At 54.7% G+C, this 22,544-nt stretch overlaps 1 protein-coding gene and 1 long non-coding RNA gene across 6 annotated transcripts in view; one reads left to right on the top strand and one right to left on the bottom strand.

Moving 5' to 3' along the window:
* Positions 1-551: 551 nt before the first annotated feature.
* The window catches only part of FGF1 (fibroblast growth factor 1), a 30,343-nt gene continuing 8,350 nt past the window's right edge, over positions 552-22,544 (top strand). Inside the window, exons 1-3 of one of the 4 annotated variants that reach the window (XM_054217692.1) lie at positions 3,164-3,336; positions 19,623-19,834; positions 19,951-21,604. The gene's annotated coding sequence lies outside the window, so the exon portion shown is untranslated. Of the gene's footprint in view, positions 863-3,163; positions 3,337-19,622; positions 19,835-19,950; positions 21,605-22,544 lie in introns of those variants that run through there. The other 3 variants (XM_054217693.1, XM_054217690.1, XM_054217691.1) reach the window with 3 other exon arrangements.
* Positions 5,720-15,929, bottom strand: LOC128916280 (uncharacterized). Of its 2 annotated transcripts, none has more exons than XR_008468889.1 (3): positions 15,392-15,929; positions 6,419-6,531; positions 5,720-5,978 (listed from the first exon to the last, which is right to left on the bottom strand). It is a non-coding gene; the product is annotated as an uncharacterized LOC128916280 (long non-coding RNA). The 2 variants fall into 2 exon arrangements; XR_008468888.1 differs by lacking the exon at positions 15,392-15,929 and adding an exon at positions 11,340-11,570.

Raw genomic sequence — 22,544 nt, 5'->3', positions numbered from 1 at the left:
GGTGGGACGCTCGCAGGCGGCACGGGGGGGACGATGAGTGGTTTGTGGCGTCAGGCCTCGCGTCAGTTTGTGCCAAGGCTGCTGCAAACTGCGAGCATTTATTTATTTATTTACCTATTTATCTCCCGTCAACTTCCTGACAGGCTGTTTTCTGGGGGGGAAATAGGCAGAAAGAGGGCAAACAGTTCTGACTCCACAGCTGTGCCGAGTCCTGGGGGCACGGGGCAGAGGGGCAGCCAGGCACGGTGCACACCGCAGCCTCATTCCATCATGCTCCGGCTACAGAAGCAGTCCATTGGCTTCGCAGCAGAGAGGGAAAGGGCTGGGAAGCACACACGGAACCGGAGCTGGCAGCAGGGTTTGACCCCATCCTCCAGGCGGGCAGGCAGAGGTCCTGGGAGGCCTGCGGATGGTGGGGGAGGCTGGATTAAATCCTTCTCTTTCACCTGGGCTGGAGTCCAGCCCCAAAATAGCAGTCCAAAAACAAGATCACATGAGAGGAAAAAAATAGCAAGGCGAAGGATTATCCATACTTCCTTGTCCCATGTGGGTGCAGAGCAGCGGTCCGTGCTGCCAGCCGCGGTGCCGCTTCGGACCCCGTGCGCCACAGTGCCCGCTGGCCAACGCCAACTTTTGCCCGGGATCTGTCACAGCCCCGATGCCCGCACCCGTCTGAGGGACGCTGCCCGTGAGTGGTGCGAGGGCGTGCGGGTGTGGGTGCGTCACCCCCCCCAGGGCAGCGGGGCGAGGGGTAGGGTGATCCCGGGCCACTCCTGCCCACCCTGGGGCAGGTTGGCAGCGTCGTCTCCTGGCTGTCCCCACGGTGCAGCACCACCCCGTCCCCTGCACCCCAACCTGGCAGGTGAGTGCCTCCGCCAGCATCCCCCGGTGTGTGTCCCCCACCCTGGGCATGGCATCAGCCCTCTGGGGCCTTTGCAACCCCTTCCCGAATGGTCTGCGGCGCGTTCCTGGTTAACTCCTGGCCAAGGTTGCAGGCTGGGCTGGGTGTGTGTCGCTGGGGGAATAACTGGGGTTTCCTTTTCCTCTCGCCGGGCTTGGAGGCAGGGAGCTGGCAGGGGGACAGGAGGGGGGGACTTTCCATTCCCGGGCTGTTCCCAGCCCATACTGGGCTGAGCAGCACTTGCTGAGCCATTTCTGCAGTCCAGCTCCAAGGAAAGGATGAAAGCAAAGCCTGGGACCTGGGGGGTCTCGTGGGTCTCATTTTAAACCAGGCTTGGAGAAAGTTTTGTGTAAATCGTCTCTGCTGCGTGAGTGGGGCGCGGGGGGAGAGGAGCCGCTGGGGCAGCGGGTGCCAGGCAGAGAGGAGCACCTACTGCTTCCTCGGGGCAGAAAGCGGCTCTATGGTTAATTATTCACTCCGCTTCCAAACAACCTCAAGAAGTATATATTATTTATGGGACTCATAGCCGTGGAGGCCAGCAGACATTCTCAGGCAGGAGCAGGAGCCAGGTGCCAAAAGCCTGGGAAATAACACGGGCATCTGCTGCAACGGGGTCCCCCCGGGCAGGGCTAGGTTGGGTGGGCAAGAGGGGGCAGAGCTGGCCGGGGGGCAGCCATCCCCATCCCCGACAGCTCTCAGCACGGCAGCAGGGCCCGGGGGCCACCGTGGCACCATCAGGATCTGGGCTTCGGCCAAGGCAGGGACTTTCTGCTCATCTTTCTGGTGAGCAGCACAGGACCCGGCGGTCGCGGCGAGTGTCTGCTCCACGCTGTTGGCTCGGTCCCAGGCCGGCTGCCTTCAGGAGGGGCAGAAAGGACACAATGCTAAATTTGGCAGGATGCCATCAGTGGTGCCACGGGCCCTGCACAGCGTCGGAGCTGCCGATTCTGACCACAACAGTGGGGTGAGGAGAGCCAGGCGAGCAGCAGGGAGGGCTGGGGGTACAAGGAGCGGGTATGGTCACCCCACAGCTCTGAAACAAGGGGGATGTTCCCTTGCATGATACAACGGAGCTGCATTTCCTAATGTTCTTCATATCCTAATAGCCCAAATGCCTTTCATCCAGGAAACCTGAGCCAAAGCCAGGACCAGTCTTTTTCTGAGATACAGAAATGTTTGGCTACATCATTTTTATTTTTTCTTTCTATTTTCAACACGTGGCTGAAATGGCAGGAGGGAATCTTGTGCAGGCTTGTTCAAACTAAAAAAAAAAAGGAATATCAATATGCTAGGAAAGCTCAGAGTCCACCTGTGCTGTTGGATGCATTAGGGGACCCGTCCCCACTAACTGCTGTCAACTAACTGCAATCAAAGGTTTTTATCAAAACATCTGGGCTCAGTGGACTTTCAGCGGGGACTGCCTGGCCAAATACACGGGCTAAAAGCCTATTCTGAGCGAGCCTTAGATAACGCAGCTCAAACACCACATCAAAGCAGGCGTGGAGGCAGGCCAAGCTGTGAAGTCATCGCACTTGCTTCTTTAGCGCTGCAGCCAGCAAACGCGCAGCCTCCACACGCCGTGCAGCCTGCACCCCAGGACCTCACTGCCAGCACCCCATGAGCCCACCCTTGGCACCCCATGAGCCCACTGCCAGAACCCATGAGCCCACTGCCGGCACCCATGAGCCCAGCACTGGCACCTATGAGCCCACCACCAGCACCCATGATCCCACCGCCAGCACTCACGAGCCCACCGCGGGCTCCCAGGGAGGCCCTGGCGCGCAGCCCTGCCGCAGAGCCGGCGTCGGCAACATGCACAAGTTCCATCGAGGCATCCCCGTCCTTGGGGAGCTGGAGCCACGTTTTCTCGGGCTGACGGTGCTCCCGACAGCGCTCCAGCATTAAGGCCAAGCTCTTCCCAGCCCAAGCGTGGTGCCAGCGCTGGCGCAGCCATGCCCGGCGGAGCCCCTTCTCCCCGGCTGCCCCACAGGGAGGGCAGAGACCCCCGTCCCCACTGCCCCAGCGATCCTCGGGAGCTGATGGGGGCCGGGGGCGGGGGGCGTCTGAAATAACCAGAAATGCCATGGACAGCAGGGATGGGAAGGGGAAAAGCGAGCGGGAGAAAGAGCTTTTCCTCCACTCTCGGGGTTCGCCTGTCCCTGTTCCCGGCGGTGGGAGGCCCGTCGGCAGCCCCCCGCCCCGGGGCCGACCCGCCGGCGCAGGCAGCGCCCGCCGCAGCCCCCCCGCAGGTGACCGGCGCTCCGGAGGGTGGGTGCGACGGGGCATCGCCGCCCCCTTCCCCCCACACCCCTCCGGCATCCTCCCGCCGCCCAGAGGCAGCGTTTCAGCAGCAGCATCTTTCTTTTTTTTTTTTTTAATTTATTTTCTCCCTTTTCCCTCCCTCGCTCGACACCGGCAGGACCGCGGAGCCGGCGGTAGGTGCCGGCGGGGGGCGATGCGGTGGGGGGGGGGACGCGATGCAGGGGGCGGGGGCGGTGGGTCTGACCCCCCCCGGGCTGCCCGGGGGGGCTCTGCGCGGACACCCGCGGGGTGGCAGCGAGGGGACGGGGACGGCGGGGAGAGCAGGAGCGGGGGAGGAACCAGGTCCCTTCTCCAGGGACAGAGTCAGGATTTCAGGGGTGCCGCTCCCCACCTGACTTAGCCAAAACCCCCCAGGCCGCTGCCCCCCCGGAGAGAGGGAGGGTTCCAAAAACGGGAGCGTCATTTCAAATTGCAATCTCGACATTACTGCAAATTAACCTAAAGCTTGGGGCAGAAGCCCGGATCAGAATTTGAATCGGAATTTAAAAAGCATTTTAAATTGCAAAACACAATATTTGGACCATTAAAAAAAAAAAAACTAAAAAAAAAACTAAAAAAAAACCCCAAACCAAAAAACCCACAACTAAAAAAATATAGGAATTTTCTTGAAGTGACACAGCATTATAAAATGGTTCATTTTTGATGCAAAAAAAAATAATGTTTCCTTAAAAAAAATAAGTCCTTGGGGCTACTCTAGCCAGACAGCCAAGTCCTACTGAAAAATATGTTTTAACTTGCATAATATTTTGTAAGTTCAGATCTTACTAGAAGCAGTTGTGTGTAGCCAAGCTCTGCTCCCTCTCACCTTTCCCTGCCCAAAGGGTAAGTGCTGAGTGTCGGAGCATCGATTCCTCCTCCTCTGCTCTGGAGCCGTGTCTCCCCTGGCTGTTCCGGTGTCCCCACATCCCAGCAGCATTTGGGACGGGTGGTTTCAGCTGGGAGGGGTCAGGATCCAGCCTGGGAAATGCTGGTGAGACAGTTAAGGAGAAAATGAGTAAGAGCAGGGATTGAACAAGATAAGATGGAAGCAAAGTGGCTTAAATGAGTTTTGTACCACTTGCCTGGTTTCCTGGCGGGGCACCCAGTGACACCCCGCTCCGCACCTGTGCCGTTCGCACCTCAAGCTGCTCAGCACCCCGTGCCAGGCACGCACCCCTCGCCTTGCCCGGGAGCTCCGCAGGCTGAGCACCGGCTGCGACCCACGCAGCCCAGGGTGCCGTTGCCGTGCGGGGGGCATGTCGAAGGTCTCGTGGGTGCCTGAGCTGCCACCCCAGCCCTGCCTATCGCTCAGATGTACCAGTATCTCCCTGCGCTCCCCACCGGCCCCCTCAGCCACCCTCTGGATGGCTGCCATCCTGGCGGGAGCATGACCTCGCCACCCCCCTGCTCCCGGGTTTGCTCCGGGGGAAGCTGCGTGCGAGCACCCCAGCATCACCCCTATCCCCGCTGGCTGGCAGATGGGCTGCCAACGATGGTAACGGGGAGCCCAGGCACCTCTCAAGCCCTGCGGCCATCGCCTTGGAGAGCGCCTGAGACGTACGGGAAGATCTGCACAAACAGGGGTCTAAAGTGTAATTGGTTCCTAAGGGCAGGACCGGGCTCGGTGGCGATAAGGCAGCACAATGTCCAATTGTTCTCCCTGCAACACCGGGTCAACCCCGCTTCCTCCGGCCGCTCCGAGCACTCAGGGTGCGCAGGAGCACGCACTTTGGATTAGGGCTGGACAGAGTTTGGGTCCACTGAGGTCTCCAGCCAGACCCAGAGCTTTGCAAGCCCTTTGGATAAACTTTCTTTCCCAGCTCCACCCCAGCCCGGGGGATAGACTTTCCCTCCCCAGCTCCCCAAATGACTTTGGCCTTCCTCCCACTCCTGAGACCTTGATCTTCCTCCCAACTGAGGCAGCTCATCATGCAGCTGGCTACGGCTCCTTCCACTTTATTCCCCGTCAGCTGCGTGGCTCAGTTCCTGCCTGCTGCTCCTCCAGCTGAAGCCCCATGGCGCCCAGGACCCCTGTCCCCCGGCACAGCGGTGACCTGTGAGCTCTGTGTCACCCTATGTCTGCTTTGTCAGGGTTTTCCCCTTGGCTGAATGGCAGGAACAAGCCAAGATGCGGAGGGAGGTGGAAGGGGAGCAATAAGGACGTGTGGCCCCGGGGAGCCGTGGGGGTGTGCGGGGGCTCGGCTGTGCGCAGCACCTGCACCCACCCAGCCACGGCAATTAGAGCTTGCAGCAATTTGTCTTTATATTTGGTATCTTTGGTTTGGCTTAGGTAGCAGTGAGCAGCTCAGAGCACGGTTGTAATGAGGAGTCAGGGCTAAGTCACAAGGTCCATAAGGGTAATAGCCGCGGTGGGTTTATTTCGGTCTCTTTCCTCTTATTTCAGTGTGCTTCCAATGACGCACTCGTAGAAGAAACCAAAACCAGAATTTCAAGCACCTTCTTAAATTTGTTTTCTCCTTTTGTGCCAAGTCAGAAATTAAAGAAATAACAGCTGCTTTCCCACCCCTCTGCGCTCCCGGCTCTTCCTCCCCTCCAGGACTGCGTTTACCTGTCGCAAGGAACATTCCCAGGGTTGTTTTGGAAGCACTACTGCCCTTTTCCTGCAGAAACGAGCCTCCTTGCAGCTGGGTGCAGTTTTCACCAGCTCCTAGGTGGCTCCTAGCTGGATGTGGCCCTTAATTAGCGCAGGAACCCAACCAAACCGCAAATGCTTCCACCCGTCGCTCAGCCAGCTCTTGTTTGCGCGAGCCGCAGTCTGGGGGAGGAGGCACAAAGAAGGGTTTTTAAGAGCCATCGCAATCCCGAACCACAAGCACACACATTTCAGCAGGAAATAAGCCTTGCTTTAGGGTACTAATTAGAGAAAGAAAGTTGTAACTTTTCAATGAGGAGCCAATCGCTGATTTTTATTTTAATGGTATAAGAACGGCTAGCTGGTGACTGAGGCAGTGCCATTCTGCTGCCTGTGGATCCCGGGTTGGCCGTGGGAGGCTTTGGCTTTGCGGGGCTGTGTCCCCTCTCGGGGTGCCCACGGCCACCCTTAAGATGAGGTTTGCTGCAGGTGACACTCATGAGGGTGCCGGGGCGGCCACGCACACCCTCAGCATCCCCTGCAGTAAAAGCCCTCCCCCGTGCTGCACCCCCCTCCCCTCGGTGCCACACATCCATGGGGACGGGGGGTCATTTCTTACTTACTTTGTGTGGCACTGGTCACTCCTGGCTCTGCCCCTTGGGTCTTTTTTTTTGGTCTGCAAATATTTGCCTCAGTTTGCCAGACTTGCAGGGCTGGATGGCGCTGGGTGGTTTTCCTACACACAGGACAGAGAGAGTTTTCTGATGTTTGTTTGCCGTTTGCGCGCTGTGTGTCTCGCTGGGGCGAGGAGCGGCGTTGGCTGCCTGTGGCCAGGCTGGGATCCCGCTGTGCCACCCAGACCCGGCTGCTGGGTTCGGGCGGCTCTCGTGGTGCTGGGGCAGAGTCCATCCATTTTCAGGTGCGTCACAAAGGCTTAGAAAACCAGTATGTGCCTGAGGAGGGTGTCCGGTAGTACATACGTGCTGGGGGGCAGCTGTAATGTCCCATGTCCCAAATCCCATGTCCCACGGGCTCCAACCGAGACCATGGCTGGGCTCTGGTGACAATCTGGCCATGTTCTCGGTTGAGTACCAGACCCCTCTTGAGCCAGCAGACCCACTCACTGGTGGGACCGCCAGAGCCCCTGCCCATGACTCCCAGCTCTCCCAGCCAACGTCTGACAGTGATTTGGGTGGAGGAGGAGGGGTGAAGACGCACCTTCTCCGCCACCCACAGCTTTAAAATTAACTGCAAGCACCCCTTATAAACCAGATAAACCAAGCTTGGGGTTTTTTTTGCCCCTAACAGAACAGCGGACTTGCGCACACCGGACTTGCGCACAATTCAGATATGCTTTTCTAAGTCCAAATTCCTTGAGCCTCTGACCCTTGCAGGCTCCCTGGGCTTGCCAGTTCCCAAATGCTGGTGTCACCTTCAGGCGCAAAGGCCACCCACAGCCAGTGCAAACCTCTGCTGCGCTCAGGGTGCCAGCAACGGCAGAGCCCCATGCCTGTACCCAGGGAGGGGACGGTCGTCTTACCCCTCTGGGAGCAGCGGGAGCAGGGCCCGGTGGAGCGGTGCCGGACACGGCTGCTTCCAGCCACGTCCCTGGAGGCTGCTGGCTGGAGGGTGCAGGGCCAGGGAAACACACACATGGGAGCACATGCATATTACAGAAACTCCTGTTAGCTTTTGGCTTCTGCTTAGCAGGAAACAAAGATTATCAAGCAAGAGGTGACGCCTCTCGGAGCCTGGTGCTGTTTCAGGATGGGATCCATCACGGGCGGCCGTGGGAGCGGGGCAGAGCTGCAGGGAGGCGCAGGGAATGCGGCTGGTGGTGCCCCGTCCCCTGGCAGCCTTGGGGGTCCCAGGGCAACTCCTGTCAGAGTGGGGGTGTCAGCCTGGCCCTGTATTGTTTAAACACCAGTTTGGGGTAATTGCACAGCGACCTCTGAAAAGACAGCTGGGGCTGCCTTGGTCTGCCTTCTCAAGCAGTACCGTCCTCCCCAGAACCGCAGGAATGCCAGACTCAGGGATGCCAAGCACATTCGCCCAGTGCCTTAAACAACACCCCCTTGATCATCCTCAATTTCATAACCCACAAAATCGCAGGTGTTTAGATGAGATGGATGTACCTCTCTCTAAATTAGCATCCAGAAATATGAGCTTGCAATGAATAGTGGAGAAAGACGAGCATTAACAACAAGTCAAACCAAACCTATCACCAGCTACAGATAAATTCCCAGAAGGCGAAGCCCGACCATCACCCCGATCCCTCTAATCCAGCGCGGGCGCAGGCTCAGCCCACAGGGAGAGTCATGGCCACCAGGAATTTGCAGTCGGAGCAGACCCGAGGGAAGCATTTCCCACCTTTCCCGAGCCGGGTGCCAGCAGAAAGCCAGCGCAAGGGCCAGGGACATGACCCTGGGCACGGGCAGAGCTGCAGGGTCAGGGCTCAGGGCTTTTCTGCCAGATGGCCCCAAACCTGAACTTTTTCAGGTGAACCGGCTGCCACCAGAACATGGAGAGCAATATATTCTGGCGTGTATTTGCCCTTGCAGCTGAGAGAGGCCACCACCAGGGCTTTGAGCTACATGTTGGCACTTGCGTTGTACCTTACAAACCCTTTCAGTAAACATTCCCTAAATGAGAATATTCCGGGGAGGTGCCCGGTGGAGCCAGCCCTGACCCTTGCTCTGCCTCGGCTGGCCCCGGGTGCGGATGCATCGCCCTCCGGAACACGGCAGGCAATGACTCCTGGTGGGGGACACTTCTAGAAATCCCATATACATTTTCTGCCACTGCAGAACTGCGAGGGGTTATCCTCCGGGCTGCAGGCCTGGCTGGGTTTGCCTTTCAAACGGCTCACAATAGAAATCTCTCTGCAGAAGAATTTGTTGAAAACCAGTTCAGCGGGAGAGAGAGGGACAATTGCTTTGTCATGGTATCTCTGCCCGGGCGTGTTGTGTGGCCTTTATGAATGCAGCAATCCTCCCTCTCTCCCCGTTTGTTAAAGAGGATGCCTGACTCAGTATTTCTCAGTAATAGTGGTTACTATTTTTTGCCTTGTTTGTTTCCAACACCAGTGTCTGTTGTTTTAATGCTGTTGGAGAACAGAAGCAGACGCTGAGGCCTTGCAGAAGCCATCAGTGACTTGCAGATTTTACAAACTCTAAGTGCTGTATGCGTGGGGTCTTTACCATGGCGGTGGCACTGCCCTCCCGAGGGACGGGGCTGGCGGTGCCGGGGTCGGCGGCAGAAGCTGGGCTGCTGGGTACCCCGCGGCTGAAGGCAACAGAACTCTGGCCACCACAAGCCCTTCTTTTCTTTCCTAAAGCTTGCTCACTAAGGAAAAGAGCATAACAAAAATGCTTCATTTTCCCAGCTGCTAAACGTGGCAGAAAAAGGCTAACATAGGCCCTCCAAGAGTGCCATGGCTAATATTTATAAATTCCTTTCAAGAATAGCTAATACACAGCCAGCGCTAAGTATTAGTCTATTAACCCCAGCATAGCATCTTAATGCACATCCACGGTCCAGCTTAAAGCTTAACCTTTGTTTTAATAAGGTAAAAAACCCCACTCATCTGGGTCTTACCTAACTCGAAAGTGAATTCAGAAGAGCCCCCTTTCCCCTTCTCTTTGTGCTTTCCCAAATCCCCGGGTCTGACCCTTCCCAGGATGAGACACAGGCACTTTAAGAGGAATGAAATCACCCCAGAAAAGTGCAGCCTCCAGAGTGGTGCCAGCGGAGAAAGAAAAATAAAAATGAGAGGAGAGCAGAGGGGAAAAGCAGTGATTAAAGTGATCTGGTGACCGAAATACTGCACACAGGGTCGCTTACTGATGTGAAAAAGGCAGCTGTTCCAGAAAGCTGGAAACCTGAGGAGCATAGATGGGAATCCATCACGCTGGGTGAGAGAGCCTGGAGCTCCCTGTGGCCGCGGGTCACCACTCCACCACCCAGTGCCGGGCTTTAAAGCACAGGGCAGTAATTACGGTCAGCGAGCAATTACCATCTTCCTCCTTCAAGCCCAGGTGCAGAAGGTGCCACGCTCTGCCCGGCAGCAGGACACAGCACCGCTCCCTGCCACCACTCCCCCTGGTGCCCGTGGCTTCAGTATGGGACCACCAAACCCTCCCTGCTCCCATATGCGACCTCCCACAGCCCCCCTGCGGCTGCAGAGCCCCTTGCTGGGGTGCCTGCTGCCTGTGTGCCCCCTTACTGGGGTTCATGCTGCCTGTCTACCCCCTTACCATCAGGTGTGTGCCCCCTTACTGGGGTTCACGCTGCATGTGTGCCCCCTTCCCAGGGTGTGTACCCCCTTACATGCTGCTCCTGCATCCCAAACCCTCTCCCTCACCCAGGGAGAGCACACGGAGCGAGCGGGCTGACTGGGGATGGACCAAGGAGACATCTCGTAGGCTGCATTTCCAGCCCCGAGGCATCCGAGCCTGACAGTCAACACTCAGGACAAAGATCAGAAAAGAAGCAGAAAAGGGTTTTCCGCACAAAGCGTTTCACAGGGTGCGGGAGCCGGGCTGGCTGCAGTGCCCAAGGTGCCAGCCCCAGCCCTGGCTCCGTGCCACTGATTCACAGGGTGACATCCAAAACCCTTTTGTTCCCTTCGGACTCATTTCTGGAGTGGTGGTGTCCTGTCCGAGTTGTCCTCCCAGAGGTTTGCCCTTTGCCCACAACGGTCTAGACACACAGTTCATAAATGACTCACGACTTTCTTGTGCTCAAAGCGTCTGCCCTTGCTTCTGGCCCTTAATTTAGATCTGTCCTTCAAGAGCCAAAATCTGGGCGTCAGCCGTGACCTCAGATCTTTTCTTCCCACGTCTCTGGAGTTAGTAAATCCGCCTGTCCCACCTCCAGACGAGCCCTGCCAGCACTCGCCCGTGCAGGGACCTTATTTCTGCAGAAGGCCCGAGCTGGCCAGCAGCACCTCCCAGAGCAGCTCTTGCCGCTGCTCTGTGCAAGCCACTGCCAGAGACCATGGTTGGACTGCTTCTCCTCCAAAAGTGTCCTCAGGCATCCCCAGCGCTGCTTGGGGACAACCTCCTGGTGCCCAGTGCTGCTCATGCCCTTCCTCGCCAACCTCACACCTCCTCCGCCTCCTCCACTTGTCACCCTGCATGGACAGGATGGCAGGGCCAGGTAAAATCTCCCCCTGGCACTGCCAGACAGTGCTCCTCTACCCTATCAGGGTCCTTCCCTGGATCCTGCGAGAGGCACCGACCACCCCAAGGTGGGGCCAGCCCTGATGGTGGCCCGTGCAAGGTGCACAGTCAACATTCTGGGCTTGGCTCCCACCGAGCATCCCCAGCCCAGGGTCTGTAGGCAGGCAGCTTGCCCAGCCTGCAAGCCGAGGGTCCCGGCACGGTCACCCTCACTTGCTCAGGGTGGCCCCCGAATTGCACGCCGAGCCTGTCTGATGTGGGTTTGGCTCACAGAGAACACGAGCAGGAGCCCAAGCGAGTTCTCTCACACGCTTGCTCTCATCCCGTGCTGCCCGGGCGGTCAGGAGGGGGAGATCTTTACCGTGACAAATCCAGCCTGTGCAGCAGCAGATGAACTCCAGATCCAAGCTATTGCTTCTGACAGGGACTCTCTGCGCGCCATACAGCCCCCTGACAGCGATGCTGGTGGTTGGAGCTCAGTGCCGGACGACATCTGCCCTGCCACACGCTGCCTGGGACAGTGGCACACACGCGGCCATGGGCACAAGCGACCTTCTGCATCCCTCCACCGTCCAAGCAGGAGAAGGACCACCCTGTCCCCTCCGCGCGTTTCCAAACCTCCCCCAGACCTTGTGCGGGGCCGTTCCCACAGCCGCGGCCTGGCAGCTCCCCAAAACTGCCCTGCCTTTCACCCACTCTGATTATATTTTTCCCCAGAGAGGTCACTCATTAATTCTCTAACAGCTGCACATCCTCACAGGGCATGTTTATGTTACACATAAGAATTCTACTCAATTGGGTACATTTTCCACTGGAATTTCCATCTCCCTTTATACTTGAGTTTCAATTGCAAGTCAAATCTTGGACATAAAATACAGGCATTTAACATCGAGTAAAACACCCTCCCTTCCCCTTCCTTAATACTCCCTTTGCTACAGGGTGTTCTAAAAAGCTTCCGACTGATGGGAAGAGTTTCCTAACTAAACTCCTAAACTACCAGTGGGGGGGGTTGTACCTTACACCAAACCTGCTGCGGGTGCGATCCTCTGTGGGTGCCACCCAAAGCGCAGGGAATGGTGCGGGCGGTCGGGGGATGCTCATTTACTCCTTGGGGACCCTGCACCCCAGCACAGGGGCTGAGCACGCGGCTCCTGAGCGAGAAAAAGACAAAAACCCGTTGGGGTCCCAGCCGTGGCACCCCTGGCCAGGCAGGCAGGGACGGCAGCCGCTGTTCCCCGGCCCATGGAGCTGGCACATGGCGGCGCCATGGTGTGTACCCCTGGCTGCATCCCTGGCCCCTCTCCGGGCTGGCTGCTGCATCCCAGGGCTTCTGCGAGCAGGTGCCTTGGGGCCCGGTGACTGGCTCCTGCCGACTGGGGCGGGCAGCTGGCAGCATCCGGCATTTGGGGGGATGTTATTGTGTGCCAGCACGGTTTGGACCACGTTTGTGCCCCAAGACCAGCCAGGTTTCAAAGGGGAACACTGCCTATTCTGGGGGGCATTTATGTAATTTTTTAAAATTCAGCTGAGCTAGGATGAATCTCTTATGAATTGCACTGGGATGGATACACTCCGTAAACATGTAAAACATTAACATCAGCATGTGAAGTCCCTGCAAGCAGATCACTGCAGCCTGCTCCCGGCACTCCGGTTATTCCATGCCCCGGCACTGTCACGGTGCGGCAGGGACAGCAATGCTCACATCCCATGGGAGCCACAAGGCTGCCTTTTTTGTCCAAAAGTTTTTTGGTTTAGGTTGGGGTTTTTTTTCTACTTAGATGATCCAGGGCATCTCTCTGCCTCCCGTCATCACTAGGATCCCCGGCTGCATCCCTGTGGGCCAGCCTGACCCCACGGCTTTCCCCTAAACCGGCTGTGGAAACTCCAGGCAGGACAAACATCCCCGTGTCTCTAGGCTGCCCACTGGGGAGCTGGAAATAAACGGCGTGGGTGTCCCCTCCGCCAACAGCTCCACAAAGCGCTCGGGACAGCAGCTGAGTTCCGTCAGGTAGTTAAAATTGCAGACCTCTCGCCTGCGACGTGCTTTTTATGGTGGTTTGTTGTTTACAGAGATGAGAAAGGGTAGAAGAGCCTTCAAAAAAATATCCCCTTGCCTCTGAGGGTACCGTTATGGAAACAAACTGGCGGCAGTGTCTGAGACGGGCTTGGCAGCTTCTGCCCGTGACACCCAGCCGCGGTCGCGCTGCCTTCTTCACAGACGGCACAGCAAGGACCAAATTGGTGCCCACCTCTTTAGGGACGCAGGTGCCTCCGTACAACCCTGTCTGGGACAGGGAGGACCAGAATTAGGGCTGTGTCTTCTAGCAAGACCTGGCATGTCCTGGTGTGTGATTCATGCTCCTTTCTAGGCTGGAAAGGAGGATGGCAAAGGGACAGCCTGGTGGTCATGGGCCTCCAGAGCCACCCACTGCCTTCACCTGAGAACCCCCCATTTTTGCCTAAAGATCACGGGTCAAAGCAGAGACCTGTCTGGCTCTACAGACAGCGAGAGGTGGAGATGCACAGCTTCTCTCACGAGTTTACTCCAGTGGCTAGTTGTCCACGGCTAATTATTCTGGGGTTTTTTGCTGATCATCTCATCTGCACTTAACAAGATTCAGCTTTGAATCTTGCCTTGCTCCGATCTTTCATTTGAAATTCTCCTTGCATGCTCTCATGCACTGCACTTTCACACCGTAAGGCGTTTTCTCCAGCCCTAAAGTCATGCAGATAAGAAAATTATTATTTATTGGAGGATTTTCCTGGTAATAGCAATTATTATCTCAAGCTTTTGTTGCATTGTTAAGTTATTGAGCAACAGCGTGCGCAGGAAAACACAGCCCAAGCTATTTACTCAGGCAACTCAGAGCAAAAAGTTGGGCATCAGCTACTAGGTGCTAAATATAAAAAAGATCAATATCAAGCAGCAGAATTAAGAACAGAATTCTTCCAGCCAGTTTTTGTTAGAACTTAAGAAGACAAGCTATATAGTCCCTATACAAATATTTCAGAATGAACATAATTAACTGCCTGCGCATTTTCAGCCTGGTAAATCACTGCTGAGCTTATGGTGAACCCAGAAACCAAGTGATTTTCCTTGGAACAACCAAGACTGAAACTATGCCGGAGGAAGTTTGATTTCTGAGTGATGATATGTCTACTGATGGTTAACCACCAGGATGGATGTGGGGTTTCACTTGGCCTGGAGATGAAACCCTCAATTCCAGCATCCTCTGCTTCTTTGGGGATGGACGTGGTATAAAGTCTGAACCCAAAGTCAAATCCCAGTTTTGAAGCCTGAGCCAGCGCTTGATGGAGCTTGGCCACCCTTCAGAGGGCCAGCTGCAGGAAGCGTTGCATCCGACACCACGTGAAAATTCCTGCTTTTTGCTCCTAATCCAAGCCTCATGCCTTATTAGCAGCAGCACACTGAGGTTTTGGACCCGTTTGAGCGCTGAGAGATTGGCGAGGGCTCGAGGCTGATAGAGGGGGAGGAAGAGTAGCAGTGACCAGGCACGTACCTGAGATGGGGACATCAGCAACAGGTTTTGCTTGGGGTGGGACCAGGGCTCAGACAGAATATGATACAACAGGAGAACCAGATCAGCCCCTTGGCATAAGAGCATTGAATAGAGCAAAATTTCAGGGCTAGAACCTGTCATTTGGTGTCAGCTGCTGTTTTTACCGGGCAGAGCTGGCCTGCAAACAGAGCAGCTCCCCACTGCAAGCAGCCAGGCGTTTGCACCTCCCGCACTGAAATGCTCCCAGAGACAGAGAGAAGGGAGGAGAGCTGGAGAAAAGCTTCCATAACCAGAGCAGGAAAACAAAGCCATGAGAAGCTTGCTCATGGCCAGGAGCGGTGACGGCCGGCACTGCCGTCTGTTCGTCCATCTGTCCGTGGGCGCAGCCGCACCTGCAGCCCCAGCCCAGACAGCCCCGACGCTCCCGCTTTGTGGTCTGACATTTTGCCCAGTGTCCTGCAACAACAGTGGGGGCGGGCGGCCGGTGACATTCACAAGCCAAGCGAAGTGTCACCCAGCTTAACCTCCCCGCCCAACCTCCCTGCCTGCCGGGAAGTGGGTCCTGAGCAGGGTGTGGATGGCGTCCCTACTGCAGGGACCCCCCCACGCCTGGGGTCAGGAGCTGAGGGGAGAGATGCCACTTCACCCCTCCGTCACCACACCAGGGCACGCCAAGTGCCCCCTGCCCAGAAGGGTTTCCTGTGTCACCACAAAACATTTCAACCTGCAACAAGCAATTAGTTTTTACAGTGTCCCTTGTGATTTCCACTCCCTCCAGAAGCTTTTCCCCTGGGACGCAAACACAGGCAGAGACAGGGAGGAGAGGCGAGCACAGCCCTGCTCTTAACCACCCGCTGCCTGGTGGAAAACGCCCAAAAGAAGGTACCTGTACCTGGATCATCATCTCTGAGTCCTCAGCAGCCTCGGTGGCCCACAGCCATCCTCCTCGGGTGCCAGAGATGAGACCATGAGGACTGAGTAACTCGTGGCACATGTTAGTGGCTGCTCCGTGCTTGCGCATCTCGGTCCGCAGGAGCAAGGTGCCGGGAAGCAGCGCTGCAGCAAAGCACAGGGGAAGGGATAATGCTTTATATTGGTCTCAGCGTGAGCCTGCGAGGGGGAAAAGGGCACTTGTAAAAGGCAGGGAGTGCATGCCGCCTCCTGGAGGGAAGGGGAAGCCCTCGGTGTCACTCCACTAATTGCCTTTTGTAATTAGGATGCCTGTTGCAGTGCTACTGGGGCAGCAGAGCTAAAGGTGCCCACCACAAATCCCCTGGGATGAGGGGGCGAGCACTGGGTGCCCTGGGTCACAGGCTGCTCCCGGCTGTCACCCGAGCCAGCACTGGCACAGCGGTGACTGCCACGGCCCTGGCAGCCCAACCCTGGGCCCACGGTCCTTGCTCCAACCCCGGTCCCCAGGGAAGAGCCGCAGCTCCAGCGCGGAGCGTGCTGCAATGAAAGCATCACCTGCGCTGGACTGGCCTCACCCCTGAACGGTGTCTTAAAATAAAGCCGAGCTCTCCTGGGGAGGGAAGGAGGGAGCCAGGTACAGGGCAGGGGAGCAGCAGCCACCCCCGGGCTCCTCCCAATAACCAGGCAATTGCATTATCTCCCACTGCAACACCCAGAGGTGTTGGATGCTCTGGGTGTAACACATCTTCTACCCCATCCTTTGCTGGAGAGACTGAGCTTTTGCAACTTCTTGTCCAGTGTGTTCTTTCCATGCGGCAGTTCCCACGCATCTGGCTTGCTCCAGGAGCTAGCGCTTCAATCCCTCACATGAGGCAATGGGATTTGCTTCTGCAGCCAGCGTTGCTCACGTACACGTCCATGGTCTTGGTCTGAACCCAGACAGGACACATGGGGCAAGACCCTCCTGGCAAAGCTCCTGCTCTCCGGCTGGATCAGCTCCTGGATCTGGAACCGTAATTAAATTAATCACCAGATTGCAAAAGGGCGTGGGTGGGGAGGTGGGAGAGGCTGGAAGATAATTAGAAAGCGGATCATCACCTTGTTTTCCTGTCTCCCCACGGATACCACCAGTTTGCTGAGATGTTGCAGTAGATGTCCCAGCTTAAAGAAGAAGCTGGGGTGTCCCAGCCTCAAAGCCACGCAAAGTCACGCATGACTTTAAAGCAAGATGTCTGGCTGTTGGCAGGCTCGGGGAGGTCCTCACCCCTGCGGTTCTGCCCCCAGGACACACGCATCCCCGCGGCCCTCTCTGCTCTGCAGAAAGATGAGACAGGAGCTAAAACAACGTTGGGATGGCATAAAATGGCTAAATACAGCCTCACTGGCCTCATGCCTCTCCGGCGCGGCACAGAGGCACCTCGAGTTGGGCAGGGCTCCTCTCCGGGGCCCGGGCAGTGCCACAGCATCCGTCTGGGGCTGCCGAGGTGCGAGGGCGCTGGGGGGGCTGGAGGAGGGCAGCCGTGGGGACCTGACCCCTGAACATGCGTTTCTCAGGGGCTGGCAGTGGCCCAGTGGCATAGGGTTCCCCCAGGGCATTCCGAATAGTATAGGATTTTCTCTCCTCACCAGGAGCCAGATGCCCTTCTCTAGTACAGTCATTTATTTTTAAATGCTGCCCCGAGGGATGGTGGTGGGTTACTCTCTGCTGCAGTTCGTAACTGAGCACCCCCTGTCCCTTCCCCCCGGGCAGGACACAGCCTTTTCTTAATCTGTCTTTACTGTGATGCTCCTGGCGTTTATCATCAGCCTTTTTTTTCCGCAAAGAACTCGCTCACTCTCGCCATTAGTGATACCCACTCAGTAAATTGCCAGAAGTTTCACATTTACACTCCTGTCTGTTTTACCCAACACAAATCCAGTGTGACCTAACTGGAATGACTGTGATTTCTGGTGGAGATGATGACAGCAGGCCTTAGTTAAATTAATTTCTAGAGTTTTGCCCACACTTTATACCGCATATTCCACTTACAAAGGGTAAAACCTGACTGATAAATATTTCATTAAGCAGTTAATCATATTACTAGAGATAAAATCATCTTGCCATAAACACTGACTAGAAATGAGCCAATGCATTCCGCTGATATGCACAAAAAGATCCATTATATATCTAGGCTTTGCCTAATCATTTATTAACTGCTTCTTAGAGGATTCATAGTCGAAGGAATTCAAGCTGTGCCTCGCACCGCCAGCCCTTGGGAGGGGGCAGCCCTTGCAGGCTGGCGGTGCTGGTGATCACCCCAGACCCACTGTGCTGTAGCTCCTGGAGCAACCGGGGCTCAAGGAAACCTCTCGCTGATCTCTAATCCTTTCCTGGGTGAGGAAATCCATCCCACGCGAAGGATCTCTAAAACTCATGATGAATACAATCCCTGTTTATCCGCGAGATGTTTGCACGCTCAGGCAGTTCTTGGATCGCCCCAAAGCCAAACCTGTCACCCAGCACTGAGCACAGGGTGCTTCAGGAATGCCTCGGGACAGGCAATGGGCGGAGGAAAGCCAGAACCTGAATTTCTAAAAAATATTCTACCTGTTGTAAGTGCTTCCCGTTCCCATCCGTCGTGTCTGAACTGCCTGGGAAGCGCCTGCTCTCTGCAGGTGGCTGCAGTCAAAGGTGGGAATGGGAAAGGAGCCCATCAGGAGGCGACACGGACTGGTCACAGCTGAGTCACACGCCCTGGAAGAAACATGATTTCTGCTTTAATGGAGAAAATGACGCTTTCTAAAGTGAAACCAACTGCACTGTTTCCACTGAACTCACCAGAGCCCGATTCAGGAGACACTGGTCTCATTAACTGAAGTCTGACAAAACCTTAGAGGACTCCTGGGTTTAGTTGGCTTCTCGCCCACTTGGAGTTTGCTGGATGATCTTTATCTGATCAGATAGATGACAACTGGGATTAACTGCACTTTTCATCAACGCATCCACACTTGTTCTGAAGGAGTGCTTAACAGAGGCCATCCACAGCATTTCTTTCCAGTCCTATAAAAAGGATTGTATACAAAGCCAAGGACAATTTTAATGTATATGAGTCAGTCTCCAACCTTGTTTTAACCCATGGTAGGTGAGATACTTCTGGTTTCCTCCTTGTAGTAGCCGGGTATTTTATACTTGAGGAAAAAATATAGGCTCACCTTAACTGGTCACCTGACAGCCTCAGGGACAAACCATGGGACAGAGGCACCGTCTGGGCATCAGAGTTGGGAGGAGGCTGTGCTGACGATCCAGCGTGCTCAGCTGCAGACACCGTGCTGGGCTCCACCAGCCTCTGGTGCAACCTGAACATGCAAAATTCCTGCAATCCATCTCAGGAAAACGGATCTGTTCAAGCAAGTCAGGAGGAGTCAAAAGAAAAAGGAGCAGAAAGGACGTGTTGGAGAAATGGGCATGAGAGAAAAACAGGCAGAAAAATTTTAGCAACAGGGCAAGGGACTTTGTCTCCCCCCAGTTCCTCACCGCTCTTGGTCTAGGTAGCCTCTGATGAGATGGCTCATTAAGCTACTAACAAGTTTAACTGGTGGGTGAAGGTTTGTGGATGGTTGTGGAAGATGCTCATCTCCCAGGTGAGAAGCAACAACTTCCCATCCTTGTGGTCTGCAGCTACTGCATGTGTACAGAGGGCTGGCCAGAGAAGGCGTGGAATTAGTTCCCCTGGGGAGCAGGGACCACGGCAGGGACAGTCCTCCAGGCAGAGGGACATGCCCGGATGGTGCCCAGCTCTGCTGGGAGCCCCATGGGACCCAGCGTGGCTCTTCTCCACTTGGCTCCTCTGCTGAGGCTGCTACCGAAAACGTGGGGCGCTCACTGTACTGCTGGGAGGTTAGTCTTAGCTGGCCACTAAATTTGTGTCACAGGAGCCACAAGAGAGCCACAAGAATACCCTTGAAGCCACAAACAGCCCGGTCTGAGTGTGACCCGGCAATCTAGACATGCAAAAAACTTTTGGGCCATTAGCAATCCCCCAAGTTGCCAAAATTCTCATCAAGGCTGCCTTTGTAATGCAAGCAAAGGGAAGAACACTATTGAGTGTACTATTGAGTGAAGTCTGCAATAATTTTAAAATGGGAAGGGAAAAGGACCTCGCTCCTTTTCCATGGCCCCCAGCGTGCACTGCTATTTTGGAGCTCACACAGAGTTTGCTTGTTATTGGCAGCGTAACCGGCCCTCAGCGTTCAGACTCAGATGCCTGCAGAGTTTGGGATTTCACATCAAAGCCACTGGTTTGGCCACGGCAGCGGTCGGTGATAAAGTTTGGAACCAAACGCAAACTTCTCAGAATTTCACAGCTATTCCGGTCCCACGCAGGGCTCATCTCCCCTCGCTGCTGGAAGGAGCACGCACCCTGCAGTGCTCCAGCCACCAAAGGTCAGTAGGACCTAGTTAAAGTTAACATTCAGGTTTAACTCACTTTTTAAGTCCTTTTTTTTTTTCTTCAGAAAGCTATTTCTGATCTTTTGGGGTTCTGACATCTCCTTCCACAGCCCAGGAGGAAGAACCGAGTGTCCCCAGGCTGCTGGTGGGACCTTCTGCTCTGATGCCTGAAGATGGAGCTGGGGCCACCCTGGAGCAGATGCCCTGGGTCCAGCTCTCGGTGATGATGCCATTCATTCTCAACCAGTGGTGGTTTTCTCTTAGGCAATAGAGCACAGGAAAGCTACAGGAGTGAAGAGGATGAGCATGTTACACAGGGGCAGGAGGAAAAAGCCGTGAACACAGCTGGTCTTGGACAAACACTCTCCAACCGGGACTCCAACTTACTGTCCTAGTGCAACCAGCAGTGTCAACAGCAGCCATCCCCCTTTTACAGCAACCTCCTCTTGGAATATTTTCCTTTCTCCATGGGTCACCAAGTAACCGCTGGAGCGTGGTGTCTCTCAGCTTAGCATCTTGGAGAGAGCTGCTTTCTGTTCTGCTTTGAGCGATTTAATAATTTTGTTGGGCTTCTACCCAAAGAAATAAGGCCCTTTATGTTGTCTTTGGTTCAGGTTCTCTCTCTCACTCATGCTTTTTAATTCCCATAAAAACCTAACATGTTCCTGCCAAAAGTATAATAGTAGGGCCATGAGTGGTGGTGTGTAGAGTGCCGACCCCACGGTCACAAAAGTATGAGAACAGCAATAGTATTTAGCAAGGAGAGACAATGGGAGTGGAAAATAGTGTTCATTCAGCTTCTCTTGTGGAATCAAAGGCAGCTGGCGAGCACTGAATTAATTCTAAAAATAGCAAAAAAACCTTAAAGGAAATATGTGTAAATGAAGAAGCCATTGCCAGTGGGGCTGCTCTGTTAAAGCCATCCCTGGATGCCCTTGAATGCGCAGACCTTCATGTGAGCACGGGGAGCATCCTGCCCACTCCTCGCTTGTGCTGGCTGCAGCGTAAGTTTGCCGAGATCCTGATCTGAGCTCTTGGCTTTGGGATATTTGTTTCTCCCTTCCATCCATCATCAACCCAGGAGGCTTCTGAGTGCCTTTTGCTCTCAGATAAATGTTCAAGAAAAGCTTTGGTTCCAGGAAATTACGCAATGCCGCTGGTCTTGACTAATGCTCAGTAAAGCACTAAAGCCCTGTGGACCACGTTGAATGACTTGAAGGCTTCGGTTCAGAGAAAGCTTGGCAGACAGTTGGCATTAAAAACTGAACTACCACATGACAAGTATGAGCTCTTGACAGAAAAATAAATTTGGGGACCAGACACTCTGAGAAATACCTAATTTCACCTGCCTGAGAACTGTGTTCAAGAAGGATTTTGAAGCTCTACTTAGCTAGTCCGTCACCTGCTTTGGAAAGGCACCAGGAGCCATAAAGCTTCTGAGCTCTCGTGGGTTGCTTCACCAACCTCACCGCAGGACGGCAGGGCTAACCTCTGCTATCACCTGCAGAAACCACTCCCCAAAAACCCGGTCTGTGTCGAATGGGGGATCTGCAAAACTTCACAACTTCCAAACACACAAAACCTGAACTCACGGGCGCTGAGACGGCCCCGGCTCTGTGCAATTCAGGAGCAGGGGCATCCGCACAGGCGGCTGTGAAACTTGGCCAGACCCCCTGGGAAAAAGTTGATACTTTGGGCTTTGCAAATAGCTCCAGAGCAAAAGCGAGCTTTGGGGAGATGTGCAATATGGATTTTTAAACCCAGGTAAGAACCAGAACAGCCTTCAGTGCAAACCAGCGTACAGCTGAGGAAGCGCTGGGCTGATAAAGTAACACTTGGTAGCGTTGGTCCAGCAAAGGTGACTTACCAAACAAGATCCAAATGGTTCTGGAGAAAGGGCAGTGGGGAAAAGTTTAAAATAATTTGTCCCTGCATTTTGGCTCTGCGATCAGCTGTTGTATTAGGGATTTAACACCTCCATCTGCAGCAAAACCTGGGCTGATAGTCAGGAGGAAAGAGAAGCTGTTGTGAACCAACAGCCACCAGAAGGAACTGAGGCCTGGGATGGCAGGGAATGTTTTTTTACTTGACGGTTGTTTTCCTGTCCTAGGAAATCTCTCTGTTCTGGTAGAAACCGCAGGGGGACATGCCTGAGGGTAAGGGATGAAGTCTCTGTGCTCACCAAAGCTGGTTGCAATGGCTGGCTGTGTTTTCAGCAATAGCGATGAAGTCTTTATGGCCAAGGTTTCAGCTTTTAGCAGTCCAACTTGCAGCCATTTTTGTCTTCTGCAAGCTTGTGGGATCCACTTGAAGGAGTAGTTTCCCCTCCTTGCAGCTGCGTTTCCAAATTTAAATACTTAAGAGTTTACAGCCAGGTGTTTAGATATTATATGCATACATGTGTGTGTGTGTGTGTGTACTGCAAAGAGTTGCAGTCAATATCTCCCAGGTCACTCTAAGTACCACGGCAAACCCACACAGTGTGAAACTGGCTCCATCCTAACCTACCAGTAGCACAACTCGGTGCTAAAGAGACATTTTTACCATCTATAAATATATAAATTTATATAAACAGTGACTATATAATATTTTCCATAATATAGCTATGGGAACACAAGACATTTAAAGTAATTTCCCGTATCTAGATTTATACTGTGCCCTGTCATTTTCTGTTCATAAATCCACTTCTCTATAAGCGCTGCGG

Source organism: Rissa tridactyla, chromosome 11, assembly GCF_028500815.1.
Source record: "Rissa tridactyla isolate bRisTri1 chromosome 11, bRisTri1.patW.cur.20221130, whole genome shotgun sequence".
NCBI classification, from domain to species: Eukaryota; Metazoa; Chordata; class Aves; order Charadriiformes; family Laridae; genus Rissa; species Rissa tridactyla.
This window is presented reverse-complemented; position numbering and strand designations above follow the sequence as displayed.